Genomic DNA, 21352 nt, shown 5'->3' with positions numbered 1-21352 from the left:
CGGAACCCCAGGTTGGGAAGCCTCACGTGAGGCTCAGAACCTTCACTCCAGTGGGTGGACTTCTGTGGTATAATTGTTCTTCAGTTTGTGAGTGACCTACCCAGTGGTTATGGGATTTGATTTTATTGTGATTGCACCCCTCTACCATCTCATTGTGGTTTCTCCTTTGTATTTGGTTGTGGGGTATCTTTTTTGGTGAATTCCAGGGTCTTCCTTTCGATGATTTTTCAGCAGTTAGTTGTGATTCTAGTGCTCTTGCAAGAGGGAGTGAGCACACGTCCTTCTATTCCACCATCTTGAACAAATTTCCCGTTCATGCAAACACTTTTATCATTAGCTTGCATCTTGTCTACCAACATCTCAGTGGCCAAGACAATCATATGACTTAGTTTAAAATTCAGAAGTGAAGAATTCCTGTCTTCCTACCCTGAGGCATTGGGAAAGGTGTGGGTCTGTAACACAACAGAAGGAAGTCATAAATGGAGGCTGTAACTCAATCTACCACACTGATACGATTATGTTTGTTATATAATTCCATCTAGGAACATGTAGGTGTACTTTTTCATCTTTTTTGTTTTATTTTATTCTGCTCCTGCTGCAGCATAACCTCTTCTTGGGCTGGCTGGTTTACTGTTGCGGTCGCTAGATTTAAAACTCTGCACTGCTGATCGCCATTCTTCAGCATTCAAAACCTCCTAGCAGAACAGCTGCCGGGGAGCACAGTGCATCACTCTGTGTCCTGCCCCATCTGTCCCCTCGGGTTGCCACCCATCATCGCCTTGCTATGACCACCCTGCAAATAATCCTCATGGCCAGGGACCCTGGAGCTTCTGCCTTGTGGGGGGCAAGGATTTCAAGCAGCCTCTCACTAGTTCCTGGGTCACTCCCAGAAGCAAGGCTGCTATAGCTAATTCTGTGTGTAATCACAGCCATTGATGGGGAAAATACCAGCAATATGATGCACTTGGAATCTCAGAACAAAATCAAGGGCTGCACAGACAATGTGACTCTCATAGTAGCCAGATCTGAAAGAAAATATGGTCTCCTCTGGTGACAGAGGAAGGGAAACATCACTCATATAAGATGAATTTAGTCTCTGAACCCCAAGAGGTCCTACATATAGGAAGCGCCCACAACAAAAGTTCCATGCCCTTTACCATCTCACCTGCCTCCAGTTCTACCCCCAGGGTCATCACAAACCAGTACAACAACCCAGCTGACTTCTACTCTTCTGAAAACATCTCCAACTTCAACTATGCCTTGGAGTCAAAGAAAGCAGCCAGTGGGCAGGAGATGAATGGCAGAGCCTTAGACCATTCTCAGCTTCCAAGCAGACTTGTCATTGACAAAGATTCTGAAGGCTTCTTCAGAGAAACAGGAGTTAAATGAGGCTCTGAAACAGTTCTCTTCATTCCTGGTTTTGCAGGAAATCTTGGAGTCTGAGGAGAAAGGGGATCCCAACAAGCCATCAGGATTCAGAAGTGTTAAGGCTCCAGTCACCAAAGTGGCTGCATGAATTGGAAATACCCAGAAATTGCTCATGTGTGATAAATGTGGCATTGGCATTGCCGGCGTGTTTTTTGAAGCTGCGGGACCTTCCCCACCACCCTGAGTGTTATGTGTGCACCGACTGTGGCACCAACCTGAAACAGAAAGACCATTTCTTTGTGGAGGAACAGATCTACTGTGAAAAGCATGCCTGGGAGTGGGTCACTCCACCTGAGGGATCCGATGATGTGATCACTGTGTTCCCCAAGTGAGCTGGCAGCTCTGCACCCAACACTGTTCTCCAACGAGCCCCTTCTGCATCTTGTCCTCTAAAAGCTCTGGCCTCTCTTTTCTTGAAAGTTATTAATTACTTTGGTTTTATCCCTGCTTATTAAACGTCATGTCCCCCTTTGCTAGGTGACTCACGCTGGCTGCGTGATGCCTGCTTTTATAATCAGCAGAGAATGGTTTTGTTCGGTGTCCCCTTGCCAGCGTCACTGTGTCTTCTCTTCACCTCCATTCATCTCTGCTGCAAATGAACATCAGCCAAATTTGAACCAAACTGAATTTACTGTCTGACAATGATTTCATTTTTACTCAATAAATAGACTTCAAAAACAAACAAAAAAATGCCCCAACCCGCCGCCCCCCCCCCCAAAATACCTCCTAGCAGGCCAATGTGCCTGTCCCATACTCAGCTGTTGATGATCACACGCTGGCAGCCCTTCACTAGTCTGCAGCACCGGTGGCGGGGGGAGTTGGGGGGATGCTGCTCCCGTCTCCAGTACCTTGCGGTGGGTCTGCCATCCAGTTCTCTGAGTTGCTCACTTCCAGCGGCGAGCCTGGGCAGGGAAAGGAATCTCGGCCTTCAAGGCCCTCAGGCTCCCGAGATGGTGGCAGCCTTGCTGGACAGACACACGCGGTCCTTCAACCTCAGCCACGCTGCCCCAAGACTCGGACCCCGGCCCACAACGCCTGCCTGGAGGCCCGTGTGGACGCAGCCGTCGGCCTCCCACCCAACCCCCCAACCCAGCTTCACTTCCCGAGAACATCGTTCAGACATTAGAAAAGCTCTGTCTTGTTCCCTCTTGTCACCGGCCGAGAGGGCTAGAAGGACATACCACCCACCTCCATGATACCTACAGTGGAGACGGATGCTCCTTAATGGGACCTCAAAGGCCAAAAAACAGAAAGAAAAGACATTGTTGAATCCGTTACAGAAAAGAATGGGCACCAAACCTCGATAAATACTAATTCCATGGCATTTCAGTGCCTTGAAAGCCTGGTAGGTGTTTGTAAATTTGTCGTGATGCTTGTAGTCTTGAAGCAATATTTGAACTCTTTCCAATGGAGTGAAAATTTCTTCTGTTGACCCCCCAAGTACTGCTGCTGGACTCAGGATTGCAAACTCCGGGGAACTGATAGGCTTACCGGGAAGGCAAGATAAATCCTCATAGAGGCAAAACGTAAGTGTCAGCATAGCTGTCTTCTGCATTAATGGGAGAAGGATTCTGGGATACAAGTTTCGAAATCCATCCCTCCTCAAGTGAAATACTGCATCCCGGGTTTTGATTCCATATAGCTGTCACTGGAAAGAGGACTTTCCGAATGGGAAATGTGGCTGCTACATTGTTGAAAGCTCACAGCAGCCACACAAGTAATGCTTCATGTCACCAACATTTGCAATATGAGGTGATATATCTCGTTTTGAAGACGTTAGGATTGGAGGCCTCTTTTCATGAGCTTCTGAATTTATATTGCTTAAGATCTTTCTTCTTCAAGATGGATTTTTTTAAACCCATTATCACAGGCGCCGGACTCCATGCCTGATGGCCGCCCACTCACAAGTGGGGGAGCCCAGGAGCCCTCAACGCAGCACTGGTGCAGAGAATTATGGTTTTTTCTTGTTTGTTTTGTTTTTTTGGCCATGCTGCCTGGCTCGTGGGATCTTAGTTTCCCAAACGGGGATCGAACCCGGGCCCCAGCTGTGAAACCGGAGTCCTAACCACTGGATCGCAAGGGAATTCCCGAGAATGATGTTTTTAACAACTTGAGAATGTCACTTTTCAGTACCTGTGCCTGACACTGCCACCTGGTATACTCCATTTGAGAGACTGTCAGTGCTTGTTATTGGGTTCTAGTGGATACTGAAAAGCTAAAAAAGTAACAGCAGGTGGTACTACACACTGACATCCCTATCCTGAGATGGGTCAGAAATAAGAACACCAACAAAGTGGGTATTGCCAAACAAGCCTCCATTACTAATGGAAATGGTATATCCAGGAAATTAAACCAGGCATTAATGACATCTGACAGGTACATGAAAAAGTGCCCACTCATTGGCCAAACACGGCTATCTTAGATGGAGGGTCTGTGCCAGCCACTCCAGCTTCTTCCAGGCTTTGTTACACCCAGTTTCCTGAGGCTACCTGGGCCTGGTTCACAGACAGACTAGCTAATTAAAGGATGATGGGGTATACCCAAATAAAACTGCTTAAAACTGTGCATGGTAAAGGGAACTCTGCTCAGTTGGAGGGAGCTGTAGACTGTAATGCTTGCCTGGAAACAACCCCCCACCCCCAGCCCAAGTGCACCTTATTATATTTTCACTGACTCTGAGGCAACTGAGGCAGTCACTGTGGTGGGACAACTGGATGAAAAAGTTTCATTTTCTCATTTTCTATGGGGACAAACCTTATGGCAGCACATTGCACAAGACCCAAACCCTCTGTGACCCATGTGGATGCCAAAGAGAAAGGATCTTTCGATGATGAACATCACTGGAATACACAAGCTTGTCAAACCCGTACTGCCAGGTAGCAGGTGCCCTTAAAGGATGGAATGGGCCCCTCTGAAAGGAAAAACTGACCAAGATAACTGACAAAGTAGGCTCAGCTCCCAGTGGAGCATACTCTTCATAAAGACACTTTGGGGTCTAAAAGTAGCAATTCCTAGAAATAGTACCACCTATTTAAATAGAATGTTGGTCATGCTGGGGGATGGAGGAGACCTAGACTGCTTGTAAGATTCCCATACTGCATAATTAACCCTTCTTTCTGTACCTCCCATACTTACCTCTTGGGAAACTGGGCTACTGGAGTTTCAGAGTAGCAAAAAAGAACGGAGGGTGGGTGACTCTTATCTGGTGTTTCTTTTGCCATCTGGCTATATTTGTTGAATTGAGGCAATTGTGCCTATGATAATGATCAGGAATATGAGGTTTTCATATTCCACCACAACTCCTAAGGTGGTCCTGTTGCGACCACACATCAGGGGGTGAGAGAAATTTTCAAGAGTAGTACAAAGTATATATACTGCTGAGCCACATTAGGATGAATCTGAGTTTATGGTGTGGGTAAGATACGGGAAGGATTCTTCAAACATCATGGAGTGACAGGTGCAGGAACCGGTCATTCTGATTATCTGGCTGTGGAAGGACCCTGGCTGATGGGAAGAAAACACTTTAGAGCCTGGGATGTCAGGGGTAAAGGGAGGTACCTAATCTCACTCTGAGCTATTTGTCTGCAGGGAATTTGGCCAATTTAACCCAGACTGCCACCGCCACCCTCCAATATGCTGGCCAGCATTGAATCTTCATCAGAAACCTCCCAATAGCCACTGATATCAGAAAGGAATAGCCTGCACTTGAAACAACAGAACAAAATTGACTTTGTGGACACTGATATTATTGTTAGACATTTTTGTACATTTCTCATTGACTACTGATTCTTCTAAATTCTATAGCATAAGTGCACTGATAGAGACTTAGACCGAATCTGTTTCATGTCTTGGGCAACACTGGACAAGAGGGTCTATGCTAGTATGACTCTCCATCTGGGCCAAGTCAGTTAACTATGTCGTAAACCCAGGTGCAGCATGAGGTGTTGGCAACCACACACACACACCACAGTAACTGGCCAGCAGAAAGTCCAGGACAATGTGATTGTCCATTATCAGTTACTTAGAGCATGTGATGGGATGGCCTTTGCTACCAAGAATTCTTGGTTGAATATGTAAAAGGCCAAAGGGTGTGGACATGTAGGGGAATGGCTCCACCTGGGCACCCTGGCAACCTTGCATATAACAACATAAGCCTCACAGGCAAAGGTTTGAATCACAGGTAATCTGACTTTTGGCAGAACACCTTGTGACCCCCCCCACACCCGGAACACAAGAGGATGGAAGGTCTGTGAGAGCGGCTCTGGGCCATTTCTTACTCACTTTCCTATGTTCCCTGAAGGCTGCCACTGCCTCTTGGGTTCTGAGGAGGTATGAGGCTTCCTGTCCCATCCACCACCACCCCTCAGAATAGAGTTGCAGAATATAAAACTGCTTAGCTGCAGTCTAGAATTGGCTCCTCAGCAGTGGGTATAACCCAGCCTGCGCCTTGCCTTTTTGGTGTGTAAGCTTGACAAATGAAAGACCCTACAACTTCCCCTCCCTACTAAGAAGTAAAACAGAAAACCAGAAGAAAAACAGCATCACTCAGGGAACTCTATGGATTAATGCCACAGTCCAAGACTTGAAAGAAGCAGGGATGGTGATATCTATCATATTTAAACTCACCAGTTTGGCCTGTGCAGAGCTCAAATGAATTTTGGAGATTGACTGTGGGTTATTATTAACTGAGTCAGGGACTCTAATTATGATTGCAAGGTCAGATTTAAAAATTTTACTGGAGGGACTTCCCTGGTGGTCCAGTGGTTATATGGATCTGTTCTCCCAATGCAGGGGGCCCGGGTTCGATCCCTGGTCAGGGAACTAGATCCTGCATGCATGTCACAACTAAGAGTTCACATGCCACAACTAAAAAGACCCACATGCTGCAACTAAAGATCCCACATGCCACAAGGAAGATCCTGCATGCCGCAACTAAGACCCAGAGCAACCAAATAAATAAGTAAATATTTTTAAAAATAATAAAATATAAAAAAAATTAAAATGTTCCTGGAGCAAATCAAAATGGCCCCTGGAACTTTATATATAGCTGCTGACCCAGCTAATGCCTTTTTCTTCATATCAACTTGCAAGGACCACAAGAAAGTTGCTTTTACCTATCAGTGGTCACCACATACCTTCACAGCACCATGGGGCCAGGTCTATTCTTTTCTCTGCCATAATATAGTCTACAGAGATATTGACTTGACATTCCACAAAACATAACACTGGTTCACTATATTAAGATTATGCTGATTGGATTTGATGAGCAGGAAGAAGAACTTTAGATGCCTTTATTAAGACATATATGAATCACATTATGGGAGATACAGCCAATGAAAATCCAGGGAGTTGTCACCTGAGTGTAGTTTCCAGGGTTTCAGTAGTCTGTGGCAAAAGACCAGGTTCCACACCTTGTACCACCTGCCATGAACAAAGGTACATAACTCTTGGTAGACCTTTTTGGAATTGAGAAGCAACATATATCACAGGTGAGTATATTCTCTTGACTCATCTACAGAGTTGCTCATGAGAAGGACAGTTTCAAGTTAAACCAGAGAAAGATGAAGCTCGGTGATAAGTCCAGGCTGTAATACAAGCTGCTCTACAACCTGGTGCTTATGCTCCAGCAGGTCCAATGATGCTCAAAGTGTGGCAAATACAGTTGATGTATGGAGCTTCTCACAAACATGAACAGGAGAACAACAGCTTGATTTCTGGGGGTTTTTAGAAAATATCCACTTCTGGAGATAACTATTCTCTTTTTGAGAGTAGCTTCTGGTTTGCTACTGGGCCTTGGTAGATACTGAACTCCTAACTTCAGAACATGAGGTAGTCCTGTGGCCTGAACTTCCCATAATGAACACACTTGGCCATAAGTTTGAGCATGTGTAGAAGCAATTTAACATCAAACGTAAATGGTATGTAAGAGATCAGATTTGAGTAAGTTGGGAAAACCTGAGTAGGTTGCACGAGCAGGGGGCTCAGACTCCTTTGACATGAATTCCTGTTGCATTTTCTGCTCTCTTTCGATCCATGCTTATGGCCTTAGGAAATGTTCCTGATGACCAACTGACTGAGGAAAACACTTGAAACTGGTTTACATCTGGGTCTGCACAATTAGCTGGTAATACAGAAAAGTGGCCAGCTATTAGCACTGCAGGGGTGACCCTGAAGTACAAAGGATTTTCCTTCCTTGCCTGTAATGCTTCTGCCAGCAACAGCATCTGTGGACTCACAGGATGCCTTATGCACTTTCATGATAATTCACCCACTGTTGTATTGAATCAAGAAGCTCATTTCACAGCAAAGAATGTTCAGCAATGGACTCATGCTCATAACATTAAGTGCTCTTACCACGCACCCCATCACCTGGAAGTGGCTGGCCTAATTGAAAGGTAGAAGGGCTTAGATTCAGTGTGGCATCTGTTGGGAGAGGTTCGGCTGTGTTTAACAGTTTAAACAGTATATACTTTGTGTCAGAGACAATTATATGGTGTTGTCTCCCCTATGGCCGGAATACATTGCTCTGTGAGTGAGGAATAGAATTGGGTGTGGCTCCTGTGGCAATTACATCTAGTAACCCATTTGCAGAATTTTTGTATTTTGTCCCAGCAAATTAGAGTTATGATAGTTCAGAGGGTTAGTGCTCAAGGAATTAATATCAGAGGACCTAGCAATTACGAGACTTCTATCTGAATACTTTATACTCTTTATTCCATTGAACCAACAAAAAGAGAGTACTGTCCAGTGTGATTGATCCTGATTTCCAAGGGGTAAGGGAGGTTGCTGCTACCCAGTGGGGGCAATGAAGGCTATGTTAGGAACCCAGGGGATTCTTGGGGTGCCTCTTTGTGCTTCCATGCTCAATTTTAAAGATTAATGGAAAACTACTACAACTAAAAGGTGGCAGGATTGAGGACTCAGACCCTTTGGGAATATAGTTTTGGATCACTCCACTTGATACAGAACTGAGACTAATTGAGGTTCTGAGTGAGGGCAGGGGAAATACAGAATAAGTAGTGAAAGAAAGAAGCTACAGATTTTAATCAGGGCCCCCTGACAAATTACAGGAACAAGTATGACAATAGCTTTGCATTTTTTCTTTGCTTGTAATATGTATGTGTTGATAGTACATATTCACCATTTTGATCTTTTCTCTCCTACCACTGTTTTACATATATACAAATTATTAGATTTAATTTTTTTCTTTTTTAAATTTTTAATTTAAAAATTTTAAAAATTTTATATTGGAGTATAGCTGATTAACAACATTGTGTTAGATTCAGGTGTACAGCAGAGTGATTCAGTTATACATATACATGTATCGATTCTTTCTCAAATTCCTTTCTCATTTAGGTTATTACAGAGAATTGAGCAGAGTTCCCTGTGCTATACAGTAGGCCCTTGTTGGCTATCTATTTTAAATATAGCAGTGTGTACATGTCAATCCCAAATTCCCAATCTATCCCTCCCCGCCAACATTTCCCCCCCTGGTAACCATAAATTTGTTCTCTAAATCTGTGAGTCTGTTTCTGTTTTATAAATAACTTCATTTGTATCATTGTTTTTAAGATTCCTCATATAAGCAATGTCATATATTTGTATTTCTTTGCCTTACTTAGTATGATAATCTCCAGGTCCATCCATTTTGCTGCAAATGGCATTATTTCATTCTTTTTTATGGATGAGTAATATTCCATTGTATATATGTACCACATCTTCTTTATCCATTGATCTATCGACAGACATTTAGGTTGCTTCTATGTCTTGGATATTGTAAACAGCACTGTAATGAACATTGGGATGCGTGTCTTTTCAAACCGTGTTTTTCTCCAGATTTATGCTCAGGAGTGGGATTACTGGATCATAGAGTAGCTCTATTTTTAGTTTCTTAAGGAACCTCCATACTGTTCTCCATAGTGGCTGAACCAATGCACATTTCCACCAGAAGTGTAGGAGGGTTCCCTTTTCTCCACATCCTTTCTAGCATTTATTGTTTGTAGACTTTTTAATGATGGCCTTTCTGATTGGTGTGAGGTGATATCTCATTGTAATTTTGATTTTCGTTTCTCTAATAATTAGTGATGTTGAGAATCTTTTCATGTGCCTATTGGCCATCAGTATGTCTTCTTTGGACAAATGTCTGTTTCAGTCTTCTGTCCATTTTTTGGTCGGGTTGTTTGGGTTTTTTTTTATATTGAGCCACATGAGCTGTTTGTAAATATTGAAGATTAATCCCTTGTCGGTCACATGGTTTGCAAATATTTTCTCCCATTCTTTGGGTTGTCTTTTACTTTTGTTTATGGTTTCCTTTGCTGTGCAAAAGCTTTTGAGTTTAATTAGGTCCCATTTGTTTTTATTTCCATTATGCTAGGAGATGGATCAAAAAAGATATTGCTGCAATTTATGTTAAAGAGAGCTCTGCCTATACTTTTCTCTAAGAGTTTTATAGTATCCAGTCTTACATTTATGTCTTTAATTGATTTTGAGTTTATTTTTGTGCATGGTGTTAAAGAATGTTCTAATTTAATTTTTTTTACATGTAGCTGGCCAGTTTTCCCAGCACCATTTATTGAAGAGACTGTCTTTTCTCCATTGTATAGTCTTACCTCCTTTGTAGTAGATTCATTGACCATAGGTGCATGGGTTTATTTCTGGGCTTTCTATCCTGTTCCATTAATCTATATTTCTGTTTTTGTGCCAGTACCATACTGTTTTGTTGACTGTACCTTTGTAGTATAGTCTGAAGCCAGGGATTCTGACTCCTCCAGCTCTGTTTTTTCTTTCTCAAAATTGCCTTGGCTTGGAATTTAATTTTATAATTTAGTTTTCAGGTAACAGAATATTCAGTGGAGCCATGATGAATTCTGAAGAATAATTAATATAGTCAGCAATGTATATAATGACTGTTGGAACTGTGCATTTCCTTATTATGGAGAGAGGGTGAAAATGTCTTCAGATATACAGAAGAAAGCTGTATTTTGTTTGGTGGAAATACACAGTTACATTGTTTTATATAAGTTCTAACATGTGTTGAAGGGTGCATAAGGACACTCAGCAAACAAAAGGGTGGGCAGTTGTCCCTTTCCTTTCTCCTTGTAGGTGAATTTACATTCTAAGGGGCAGAGTCTGCTTTAGACTTAATCTCTCATAGCAAATTTTGAGAAATATGTTCACCATGTTGACTCAGAAAATATTCAAATCATACACAAGCAAAAGTGGGATTCAGGAGTGTAATTTTCTACCAGCTGTCTTGGGAGTGTGGAGGTTGGGTAGGTGGGAAGAACACAAGAGACAGGAAAGAGCAGAGAAGGGAGGTCGAGTCAGAAGAAGCAGAGTCACCAACCGTGATGTTCTTTGTAGAAGCGGGAGTTTTGAGCATTGTGATTGGAAGAGTCACTGTGGCTGTGCTGAGCAAGGAGAGAGTTGAGAAGGGAATGGCTGCAGATATGAAGGGGATCAAGGAAGAAGGGCACTGGCCACACAATACCTCTCCCTGGAACACTCTTCCCACCCCACTTAAAAATCTCATTCTTCCTCCAAAGCTCACATCTCTCCCAGGAAGTCTGCACTGATTTCAGTGGTCTGTGCCAGCCCTCTTCTCTGGACTTCCTACCTGTGTGCTCACTCCTCTCCCCCACTGTGGCCACACTCTGTCTCTGATTAGAGTCAATTATTGTTTCCTTCTCTGGCTCATCCAATGAACCACGAGCTCCTAAAGGAAAGGAACAGAGTCTTACTTTTGCCTTTTATCTTCAATATCTGCCACATAGGAAGCCACACACAGAAGACAGGTCAATTTATACATGTTTTGTTCGTGAATGATTTCAGAGGTGCAGAGTGGGCATTTGATTGTACCTTTGCAGAGTGGTTCTTGGGGATTCCCCAGGTGGGCCCCAGTGATGGAAGTGAAGCTCTTCATGTAGAAGAAGCCCATAAACCTGCCATCCTGCCAACTGAGGAGCTATGGTGCAATATTGGAACCTGTTATGGGGGCCAGGAGATGTGGTCATGCTTTTGAGGCCTCTCTCCCAAACTGCGGCAAGCTGTCTGCTAGAATTTGCAAAGAGTATGATCTTTGTGGGGCTCTCATAGACTGAATTTAAGGAACATGTGTACTCTGAGCCCCATCTTCAAAATCACGCTGTTATGAGACCATTCCTTTTTGCTCTGATAGGGTGTATTTCTCACCTGCACTGTGGTCCAGGACATTCAAGGAACCATCTCCACCAGGTTTCTCTCATTTTGAAGCAGGTCTGATGACCCCAGGTTGGCACGGATATGCAGGGACAGATCACCAGGAAAGTCAAAGGGGAGCCTTTTTTTTTAAGGAAACCTAAGAGCAGGACCCAAACAAGGAGAGAAGCTGGAGGTGGGTGGGCCACAAGTGGAAATGGGGAGAGGATGTGGGATGGCTGGGGCATCCTCAATGCAGCCCCATGCATCGGGCTTCTCTCGGCAGGTCTCATTAGCATGGTTACAGCCAGCCCCACCTGCCACTGACCCACAGTAAGAGAAGCCTGTGATCTGCTTCTGCTGGGCTCAGAAGTATCAGCAGGCACCTGCCCTGAGCCCTACTGAGGAGAGAGAGGGGAGGAAGTTGGAGTTCTTGTTAGAGGAGGTGTGAATGGGTCAAAGAGGTTGGGAGCACCATCTCTCTGAGCCCATCTCCCTGTTGGGCTCAGGTCCTGGCAACCAACCTCTGATTTATCCTCCCCATTCTGTTTTCTTAGCCAATCCCCACTCCACTGGGCAAGGAGTGTGTCACAATGAGACCCTCATGACATCCCTACAGCCCAGCCCCCCATTCCTAACTGTGAAATGCTTCTAGTCACTGCCCCAGAGGGACCCAACCAGTCACAATCCTTTCTTCTAGCTCTTGCCTTGCTCTCACTCCATTCCACCTCCATCTGTCCAGTGTCCGGATATATCAAGTGAGCCAAAGAAAAACGATTGGGGCTCAAAAATGGTGACATTCTCACTTCAAACCATCATGTTGAAGCCCACAAGCCCTTGAACCTGGAGCTCTCAGAGAGTCAGGACACCACCTGGACCAGCTGCTTCCAGGATGATGGACAGCTGAAGAACCCAGCACTAGGGCTGCCCAGAAACACTGGGGGTGGGGTGGAAAATTTACCCTGCCCCCTCTCTTCTGATCCTGCCCCTTGAGTGTCTAGCTGGCAGTTTTCCTTTTCTTTTCTTTTTTTTTCTTTCTCTTTCTTTCTTTCTTTCTTTCTTTCTTCCTTCCTTTCTTTCTTTCTTTCTTCCTTTCTTTCTTTCTTTCTTTCTTTCTTTCTTTCTTTCTTTCTTTCTTTCTTTCTTTCTTTCTTTCTTTCTTTCTTTCTTTCTTTCTTTCTTTCTTTCTTTCTCTTTCTCTCCTTCTCTCTTTCTTTCTTATTTGTTGAAGTATAGTTATTTCACAATGTTATAGAAGTCTCAGGTGTACAACATAGTGACTTACAATTTTTAAAGATTATACTCCATTTACAGTTATTGTAAAATATTGGTTATATTCCCTGTGTTGTACAATATATCCTTGTAGCTTTTTTTTTTTTTGCGGTACGTGGGCCTCTCACTGCTGTGGCCTCTCCTGTTGCAGAGCACAGGCTCCGGACACACAAGCTCAGCAGCCATGGCTCATGGACCCAGCCGCTCCATGGCACAAGGGATCCTCCCGGACCAGGAACGAACCCACGTCCCCTGCATCGGCAGGCAGACTCCCAACCACTGTGCCACCAGGGAAGCCCCTTGTAGCTTATTTTATGTGTAATAGTTTATACCTCTTAATCCCCTATTCTTATGTTGCCCCTCCTCCCATTTTTCTCTCCACTGGTAACCACTAGTTTGTTCTCTATATCTCTGAGTCTGTTTCTTTTTTGTTATATTCCCTAGTTTGTTTTATTTTTTAGATTCCACATATAAATGATATCATACAATATTTGTCTTTGTCTGTCTTTGAAATAAGCATAATGCTCTCTAAGTCCATTCTTGTTGCTGCAAATGGCAATATTTCATTCGTTTTTAGGACTAAGTAGTATTCTTTTGTGTGTGTGTGTGTGTGTATATATATATATATATATATATATATATATATATCTCCCATCTTCTTTATCCATTGATCTGTTGATGGATACTTAGGTTGCTTTTATACCTTGGCAATTGTAAATACTGCTATTATGAACATTGGGGTGTATGTATCTTTTCAAATTAGTGTTTTCAGTTTTTTAAGGATATATATACCCAGGAGTGCAATTGCCAGATCTGTGGTAGTTCTACTTTTAGTTTTTTGAGAAACCTCCATACTGTTTTCCATAGTGGCTGCACCAATTTACATTCCCACCAAAAGTGTACAAGGGTTCCCTTTTCTCCACATCCTCCCCAACATTTGTAATTTGTATTCTTTTTGATCATAGCCCTTCTGACAGGTGTGAGGTGATATTCCACTGTGGTTTTAATTTGCATTTATCTGATGATTAGTGATGTTGAACATCTTTTCATGTACCTGTTGGCCATATGTATGTCTTCTTTGGAAAAATGTCTATTCACGTCTTCTGACCATTTTTAATTGGGTGTTTGCTTTTTTGATGTTGAATTGTATGAAATGTTTATACATTTTGGATATTAACCCCTTAACAGTCATATCATTTGTAAATATTTTTTCCCATTCAGTAGGTTGTCTTTTTGTTTTGTCAATGGTTCCCTTTGCTGTGTAAAAGATTTTGTTTAATTATGTCCCATTTGTTTATTTTTGCTTTTGTTTCCCTTGCCTTAGGAGGCAGATCCAAGAAAATATTGCTATGATTTATTGCAAACAGTGTTCTGCCTATGTTTTCCTCTAGGGGTTTTATTGTCCCATCTTACATTTAGATCTTTAATCCATTTTGAGTTTATATTTGTATATGGTGTTAGAGAATGTTCTAATTTCATTCTTTTACATTTAGCTGTCCAGTTTTTCCAGTGCCACTTGAAGAAACTATCTTTTCTCCATTATATATTTTTGCCTCCTTTGTCATAGATTAATTGACAATAAATTGGGCTTATCAGAGTTCTCTATTCTGTTCCATTGAGATATGTGTCTGTTTTTGTGCCAGTACCATACTATTTTGATTATTGTAGTTTTCTAGTAGAGTCTGAAGTCAGGGAGTGTGATACCTCCAGCTCTGTTCTTCTTAAGACTGTTTTGGAAATTCAAGGTCTTTTGTGTTTCCATACAAATTTTAAAATTATTTGTTCTAGTTCTGTGAAAAATGCTATCAGTATTTTGATAGGAAATTTCATGAAATCTGTAGATTGCTTTTGGTACTATTGTCCTGCCATTTTTTTTTTACATCTTTATTGGAGTATAGTTGCTTTACAATGGTGTGTTAGTTTCTGCTATGTTCTCATAGCTCTACCCTCTTGCATCTGCCTCCCTCCCACCCTCCCTATCTCACCCCTCTAGGCGGTCACAAAGCACCGAGCTGATCTCCCTGTGCTATGCGGCTGCTTCCCACTAGCTATCTATTTTACGTTTGGTAGTGTATATATGTCCATGCCACTCTCTCACTTTGTAACAGCTTACCCTTCCCCCTCCCCATATCCTCAAGTCCATTCTCTAGTAGGTCTGTGTCTTTATTCTGTCTTACCCGTAGGTTCTTCATGATATTTTTTTTCTTAAATTCCATATATATGTGTTAGCATACGGTATTTGTCTTTCTCTTTCTGACTTACTTCACTCCGTATGACAGACTCTAGGTCCATCCATCTCATTACAAATAGCTCAAATTCGTTTCTTTTTATGGCTGAGTAATATTCCATTGTATATATGTGCCACATCTTCTTTATCCATTCATACGATGATGGGCATTTAGGTTGTTCCCATCTCCTGGCTATTGTAAATACAGCTGCAGTGAACATTTTGGTACATGACTCTTTTTGAATTATGGTTTTCTCAGGGTATATGTCCAGTAGTGAGATTACAGGGTCATATGGTAGTTCTATTTGTAGTTTTAAAGGGACCTCCATACTGTTCTCCATAGTGGCTGTACCAATTCACATTCCCACAAGCAATGCAAGAGTGATCCCTTTTCTCCACACTCTCTCCAGCATTTATTGTTTCTACATTTTTTGATGATGGCCATTCTGACTGGTGTGAGATGGTATCTCACTGAAGTTTTGATTTGCTTTTCTCTAATGAATAATGATGTTGAGCATTCTTTCATGTGTTTGTTGGCAGTCTGTATATCTTCTTTGGAGAAATGTCTATTTAGGTCTTCTGCCCAATTTTGGATTGGGTTGTTTGGGTTTTTTTTTATTGAGCTGCATGAGCTGCTTGTAAATTTTGGAGATTAATCCTTTGTCAGTTGCTTCATTTTCAAATATTTTCTCCCATTCTGAGGGCTGTCTTTTGGTCTTGTTTATGGTTTCCTTTGCTGTGCAAAAGCTTTGAAGTTTCATTAGGTCCCATTTGTTTATTTTTGTTTTTATTTCCATTTTTCTATGAGGTGGGTCAAAAAGGATCTTGCTGTGATTTATGTCATAGAGTGTTCTGTATATATGTTTTCCTCTAAGAGTTTGATAGTTGCTGGCCTTACATTTAGGTCTTTAATCCATTTTGAGCTTCTTTTTCTGTATGGTGTTAGACAGTGATCTAATCTCATACTTTTATATGTACCTGTCCAGTTTTCCCAGCACCACTTATTGAAGAGGCTGTCCTTTCTCCACTGTACATTCCTGCCTCCTTTATCAAAGATAAGGTGACCATATGTGCGTGGGTTTATCTCTGGGCTTTCTATCCTCTTCCATTGATCTATCTTTCTGTTTTTGTACCACTACCATACTGTCTTGATTACTGTAGCTTTGTAGTGTAGTCTGAAGTCAGGGAGCCTGATTCCTCCAGCTCTGGTGTTCTTTCTCAAGATTGCTTTGGCTATTCGGGGTCTTTTGTGTTTCCATACAAATTGTGAAATTTTTTGTTCTAGTTCTGTGAAAAATGCCAGGGGTAGTTTGATAGGGATTGCACTGAATCTGTAGATTGCTTTGGGTAGTAGAGTCATTTTCACAATGTTGATTCATCCAATCCAGGAACATGGTATATCTCTCCATCTATTTGTATCATCTTTAATTTCTTTAATCAGTGTCTTATCATTTTTTTCATACAGGACTTTTGTCTCCTTAGGTAGGTTTATTCCTAGATATTTTACTCTTTTTGTTGCAATGGTAAATGGGAGTGTTTTCTTGATTTCACTTTCAGATTTTTCATCCTTAGTGTATAGGAATGCCAGAGATCTCTGTGGATTAATTTTGTATCCTGCCACTTTACCAAATTCATTGATTAGCTCTAATAGTTTTCTGGTAGCATCTTTAGGATTCTCTATGTATACTATCATGTCATCTGCAAAGAGTGACAGCTTTACTCTTCTTTTCTGATTTGGATTCCTTTTATTTCCTTTTCTTCTCTGATTGCTGTGGCTAAAACTTCCAAAACTATGTTGAATAAGAGTGGTGAGAGTGGGCAACCTTGTCTTGTTCCTGATCTTAGTGGAAATGCTTTCAGTTTTTCACCATTGAGGACGATGTTGGCTGTGGGTTTGTTATATATGGCCTTTATTATGTTGAGGAAAGTTCCCTCTATGCCTACTTTCTGGAGGGTTTTTATCATAAATAGGTGTTGAATTTTGTCGAAAGATTTCTCTGCATCTATTGAGATGACCATATGGTTTTTCTCCTTCAATTTGTTAATATGGTGTATCACGTTGATTGATTTGCATATATTGAAGAATCCTTGCTTTCCTGGAATAAACCCCACTTGATCATGGTGTATGATCCTTTTAAATGTGCTGTTGGATTCTGTTTGCTAGTATTATGTTGAGGATTTTTGCATCTATGTTCATCAGTGATATTGGCCTGTAGTTTTCTTTCTTTGTGACATCCTTGTCTGGTTTTGGTATCAAACTCATAGAATGAGTTTGGGAATGTTCCTCTCTCTGCTATATTTTGGAAGAGTGTGAGAAGGATAGGTGTAAGCTCTTCTCTAAATTTTTGATAGAATTCGCCTGTGATGCTGTCTGGTCCTGGACTTTTGTTTGTTGGAAGATTTTAAATCACAGTTTCAATTTCAGTGCTTGTGGTTGGTCTGTTCATATTTTCTATTTCTTTCTGATTCAGTCTTGGTGGGTGGTGCATTTCTAAGAATTTCTCCATTTCTTCCAGGTTGTAAGTTTTATTGGCATAGAGTTGCTTGTAGTAATCTCTCATGATCTTTTGTTCTGCAGTGTTAGTTGTTACTTCTCCATTTTCATTTCTAATTCTATTGATTTGAGTCTTCTCCCTTTTTTTCTTGATGAGTCTGGCTAACAGTTTATCATTTTATTTATCTTCTCAAAGAACCAGCTTTTAGTTTTATTGATATTTGCTATCATTTCCTTCATTTCTTTTTCAATTATTTCTGATCTGATCTTTATGATTTCTTTCCTTCTGCTAACTTTGGGGTCTTTTTGTTCTTCTTTCTCTAATTGCTTTAGGTGCAAGTTTAGGTTGTTTATTCGAGATGTTTCCTGTTTCTTAAGGTAGGATTGTATTGCTATAAAGTTCCCATTTAGAATTGTTTTTGCTGCTTCCCATAGGTTTTGGGTCGTTGTGTCTCCATTGTCATTTATTTCTAGGTATTTTTTAATTTCCTTTTTGATTTCTTCAGTGATCACTTCGTTATTAAGTAGTGTATTGTTTAGCCTCCATGTGTTTGTATTTTTTACAGATCTTTTCCTGTAATTGATATCTAGTCTCATAGTGTTGTGGTTGGAAAAGATAATTGATACAATTTCAATTTTCTTAATTTACCAAGCCTTGATTTATGACCCAAGATATGATCTATCCTGGAGAATGTTCCATGAGCACTTGAGAAAAATGTGTATTCTGTTGTTTTTGGATGGAATGTCCTATAAATATCAATTAAGTCCATCTTGTTTAATGTATCATTTAAAGCTTATGTTTCCTTATTTATTTTCATTTTGGATGATCTGTCCATTGGTGAAAGTGGGGTGTTAAAGTCCCCTACTATGAATGTGTTACTGTTGATTTCCCCTTTTATGGCTGTCAGTATTTGCCTTATGTATTGAGGTGCTCCTATGTTGGGTGCATAAATATTTACAATTCTTATATCTTCTTGGATCGATCCCTTGATCATTATGTAGTGTCCTTCTTTGTCTCTTCTAATAGCCTTTATTTTAAAGTCTATTTTGTCTGATACGAGAATTGCTACTCCAGGTTTCTCTTGGTTTCCATTTGCATGGATTATCTTTTTCAATCCCCTCACTTTCAGTCTGTATGTGTCTCTAGGTCTGAAGTGAGTCTCTTGTCGACAGCATATATATGGGTCTTGTTTTTGTATCCATTCAGCTAATCTGTGTCTTTTGGTGGGAGCATTTAATCCATTTACATTTAAGGTAATTATCGATATGTATGTTCCTATTCCCTTCTTCTTAATTGTTTTGGGTTTGCTATTACAGGTTTTTTTTCTTCTCTTGTGTTTCTTGCCTAGAGAAGATCCTTTAGCATTTGTTGTAAAGCTGGTTTGGTTGTGCTGAACTCTTTCAGCTTTTGCTTGTTTGTAAAGGTTTTAATTTCTCCATCAAATCTGAATGAGATCCTTGCTGGGTAGAGTAATCTTGGTTGTAGGTTTTTCTCCTTCATCACTTTAAATATGTCCTGCCACTCCCTTTTGGCTTACAGAGTTTCTGCTGAAAGATCAGCTGTTAACATTATGGGGATCCCCTTGTGTGTTATTTGTTGTTTTTCCCTTGCTGCTTTTAATATGTTTTCTTTGTATTTAATTTTTGATAGTTTGATAAATATATGTCTTGGAGTGTTTCTCCTTGGATTTATCCTGTATGGGACTCTCTGTGCTTCCTGGACTTGATTAACTATTTCCTTTCCCATATTAGGGATGTTTTCAACTATAATCTCCTCAAATATTTTCTCAGTCCCTTTCTTTTTCTCTTCTTCTTCTGGGACCTCTATAATTCGAATATTGGCGCATTTAATGTTGTCCCAGAGGTCTCTGAGACTGTCCTCAGTTCTTTTCATTCTTTTTTCTTTCGTCTGCTCTGCAGTAGTTATTTCTACTATTTTATATTCCAGGTCACTTATCTGTTCTTCTGCCTCAGTTATTCTGATATTGATCCCTTCTAGAGTATTTTTAATTTCATTTATTATGTTGTTCATCATTGCTTGTTTTATCTTTAGTTCTTTTAGGTCCTTGTTAAATGTTTCTTGCATTTTCTCTATTCTATTTCCAAGATTTTGGATCAACTTTACTATCATTATTCTGAATTCTTTTTCAGGTAGACTGCCTATTTCCTCTTCATTTGTTAGGTCTGGTGGGTTTTTATCTTGTTCCTTCATCTGCTGTGTGTATTTCTGTCTTCTCATTTTGCTTATCTTATTGGATTTGGGTTCTCCTTTTTGCAGGCTGAAGGTTCGTAGTTCCCATTGTTTTGGTGCCTGTCCCCAGTGGCTAAAGTTGATTCAGTGGGTTGTGTAGACTTCCTGGTGGAGGGGACTAGTGCCTGTGTTCTGGTGGATGAGGCTCTACCTTGTCTTTCTGATGGGCAGGTCCATGTCTGGTGGTGTGTTTTGGGGTGTCTGTGGACTTATTATGATTTTAGGCAGTCTCTCTGCTAATGGGTGGGGTTGTGTTGCTGTCTTGCTAGTTGTTTGGTATAGGGTGTCCAGCACTGTAGCCTGCTGGTCGTTGAGTGAAGCTGGGTGCTGTTGTTGAGATGGAGATCTCTGGGAGATTTTTGCCATTTGATATTATGTGGAGCTGGGAGGTCTCTTGTGGACCAGTGTCCTGAAGTTGGCTCTCCCACCTCAGAGGCACAGCACTGACTCCTGGCTGCGGCACCAAGAGCCTTTCATCCACACGGCTCAGAATAAAAGGGAGAAAAAGTAGAAAGAAGGAAAGAAAGAAAGAAAGAAAGAAAGAAAGAAAGAAAGAAAGAAAGAAAGAAAGAAAGAAAGAAAGAAAGAAAGAAAGAAAGAAAGAGAAAGAAAGAAAGAAAGAAAGGGAAAGAAAGAAAGAAAGAAAGAGAAAGAAAGAAAGAAAGAAAGAAAGAAAGGATAAAATAAAATAAAGTAAGGTAAAATAAAATACAGTTATTAAATTAAAAAAATAATTATTAAGAAAAGATTTTTTTAAAAAAGTAAGAAAACAAATACAAAAAAAATTGACGGATAGAACCCTAGTACAAATGGTTAAAGGAAAACTATACAGACAAAAATCTCACACAGAAGCATACATATACACACTCACAAAAAAAGGAAAAGGGGAATAAATAATAAATCTTGCTCTCTAAGTCCACCTCCTTAATTTGGGATGATTCGTTGTCTATTCAGGTATTCCACAGATGCAGGGTACATCAAGTTGATTGTGGAGATTTAATCTGCTGCTTCTGAGGCTGCTGGGAGAGATTTCCCTTTCTCTTTTTTTTTTTTTTTTTTTTTTTTGCGGTTAGCTGGCCTCTCACTGTTGTGGCCTCTCCCATTGCGGAGCACAGGCTCCGGACGCGCAGGATCTGCGGCCATGGCTCACAGGCTCAGCCACTCCGTGGCATGTGGGATCTTCCCGGACCGGGGCACGAACCCATGTCTCCTGCATCGGCAGGTGGACTTTCAACCACTGCACCACCAGGGAAGCCCCCTTTCTCTTCTTTGTTCGCACAGCTCCCGGGGCTCAGCTTTGGATTTGTCCCCGCCTCTGCGTGTAGGTCGCCAGAGGGCGTCTGTTCTTCACTCAGAGAAGACGGAGTTAAAGGAGCCGCTGATTCAGGGGCTCTGGCTCACTCAGGCCGGGGGGAGGGAGGGGTACGGAGGGCGGGGCGAGCCTGCGGCGGCAGAGGCCCGCGTGCGTTGCACCAGCCTGAGGCGCGCCGTGTGTTCTCCTGGG

The 21352-nt window shown here is 41.4% G+C and overlaps 2 pseudogenes; one reads left to right on the top strand and one right to left on the bottom strand.

Annotated features, from left to right (window-relative positions):
• Window positions 1–784: 784 nt before the first annotated feature.
• LOC137206419 (PDZ and LIM domain protein 1 pseudogene) lies at window positions 785–1760 on the top strand (annotated as a pseudogene).
• An 867-nt stretch (window positions 1761–2627) lies between these two features.
• Window positions 2628–4649, bottom strand: LOC137208041 (mitochondrial nicotinamide adenine dinucleotide transporter SLC25A51-like; annotated as a pseudogene).
• Window positions 4650–21352: the final 16703 nt, after the last annotated feature.

Source organism: Pseudorca crassidens, chromosome 15, assembly GCF_039906515.1.
Source record: "Pseudorca crassidens isolate mPseCra1 chromosome 15, mPseCra1.hap1, whole genome shotgun sequence".
NCBI lineage: Eukaryota > Metazoa > Chordata > Mammalia > Artiodactyla > Delphinidae > Pseudorca > Pseudorca crassidens.
Note: the sequence above shows the minus strand (reverse complement) of the source record. Positions and strands in the feature narration are given on the sequence as shown.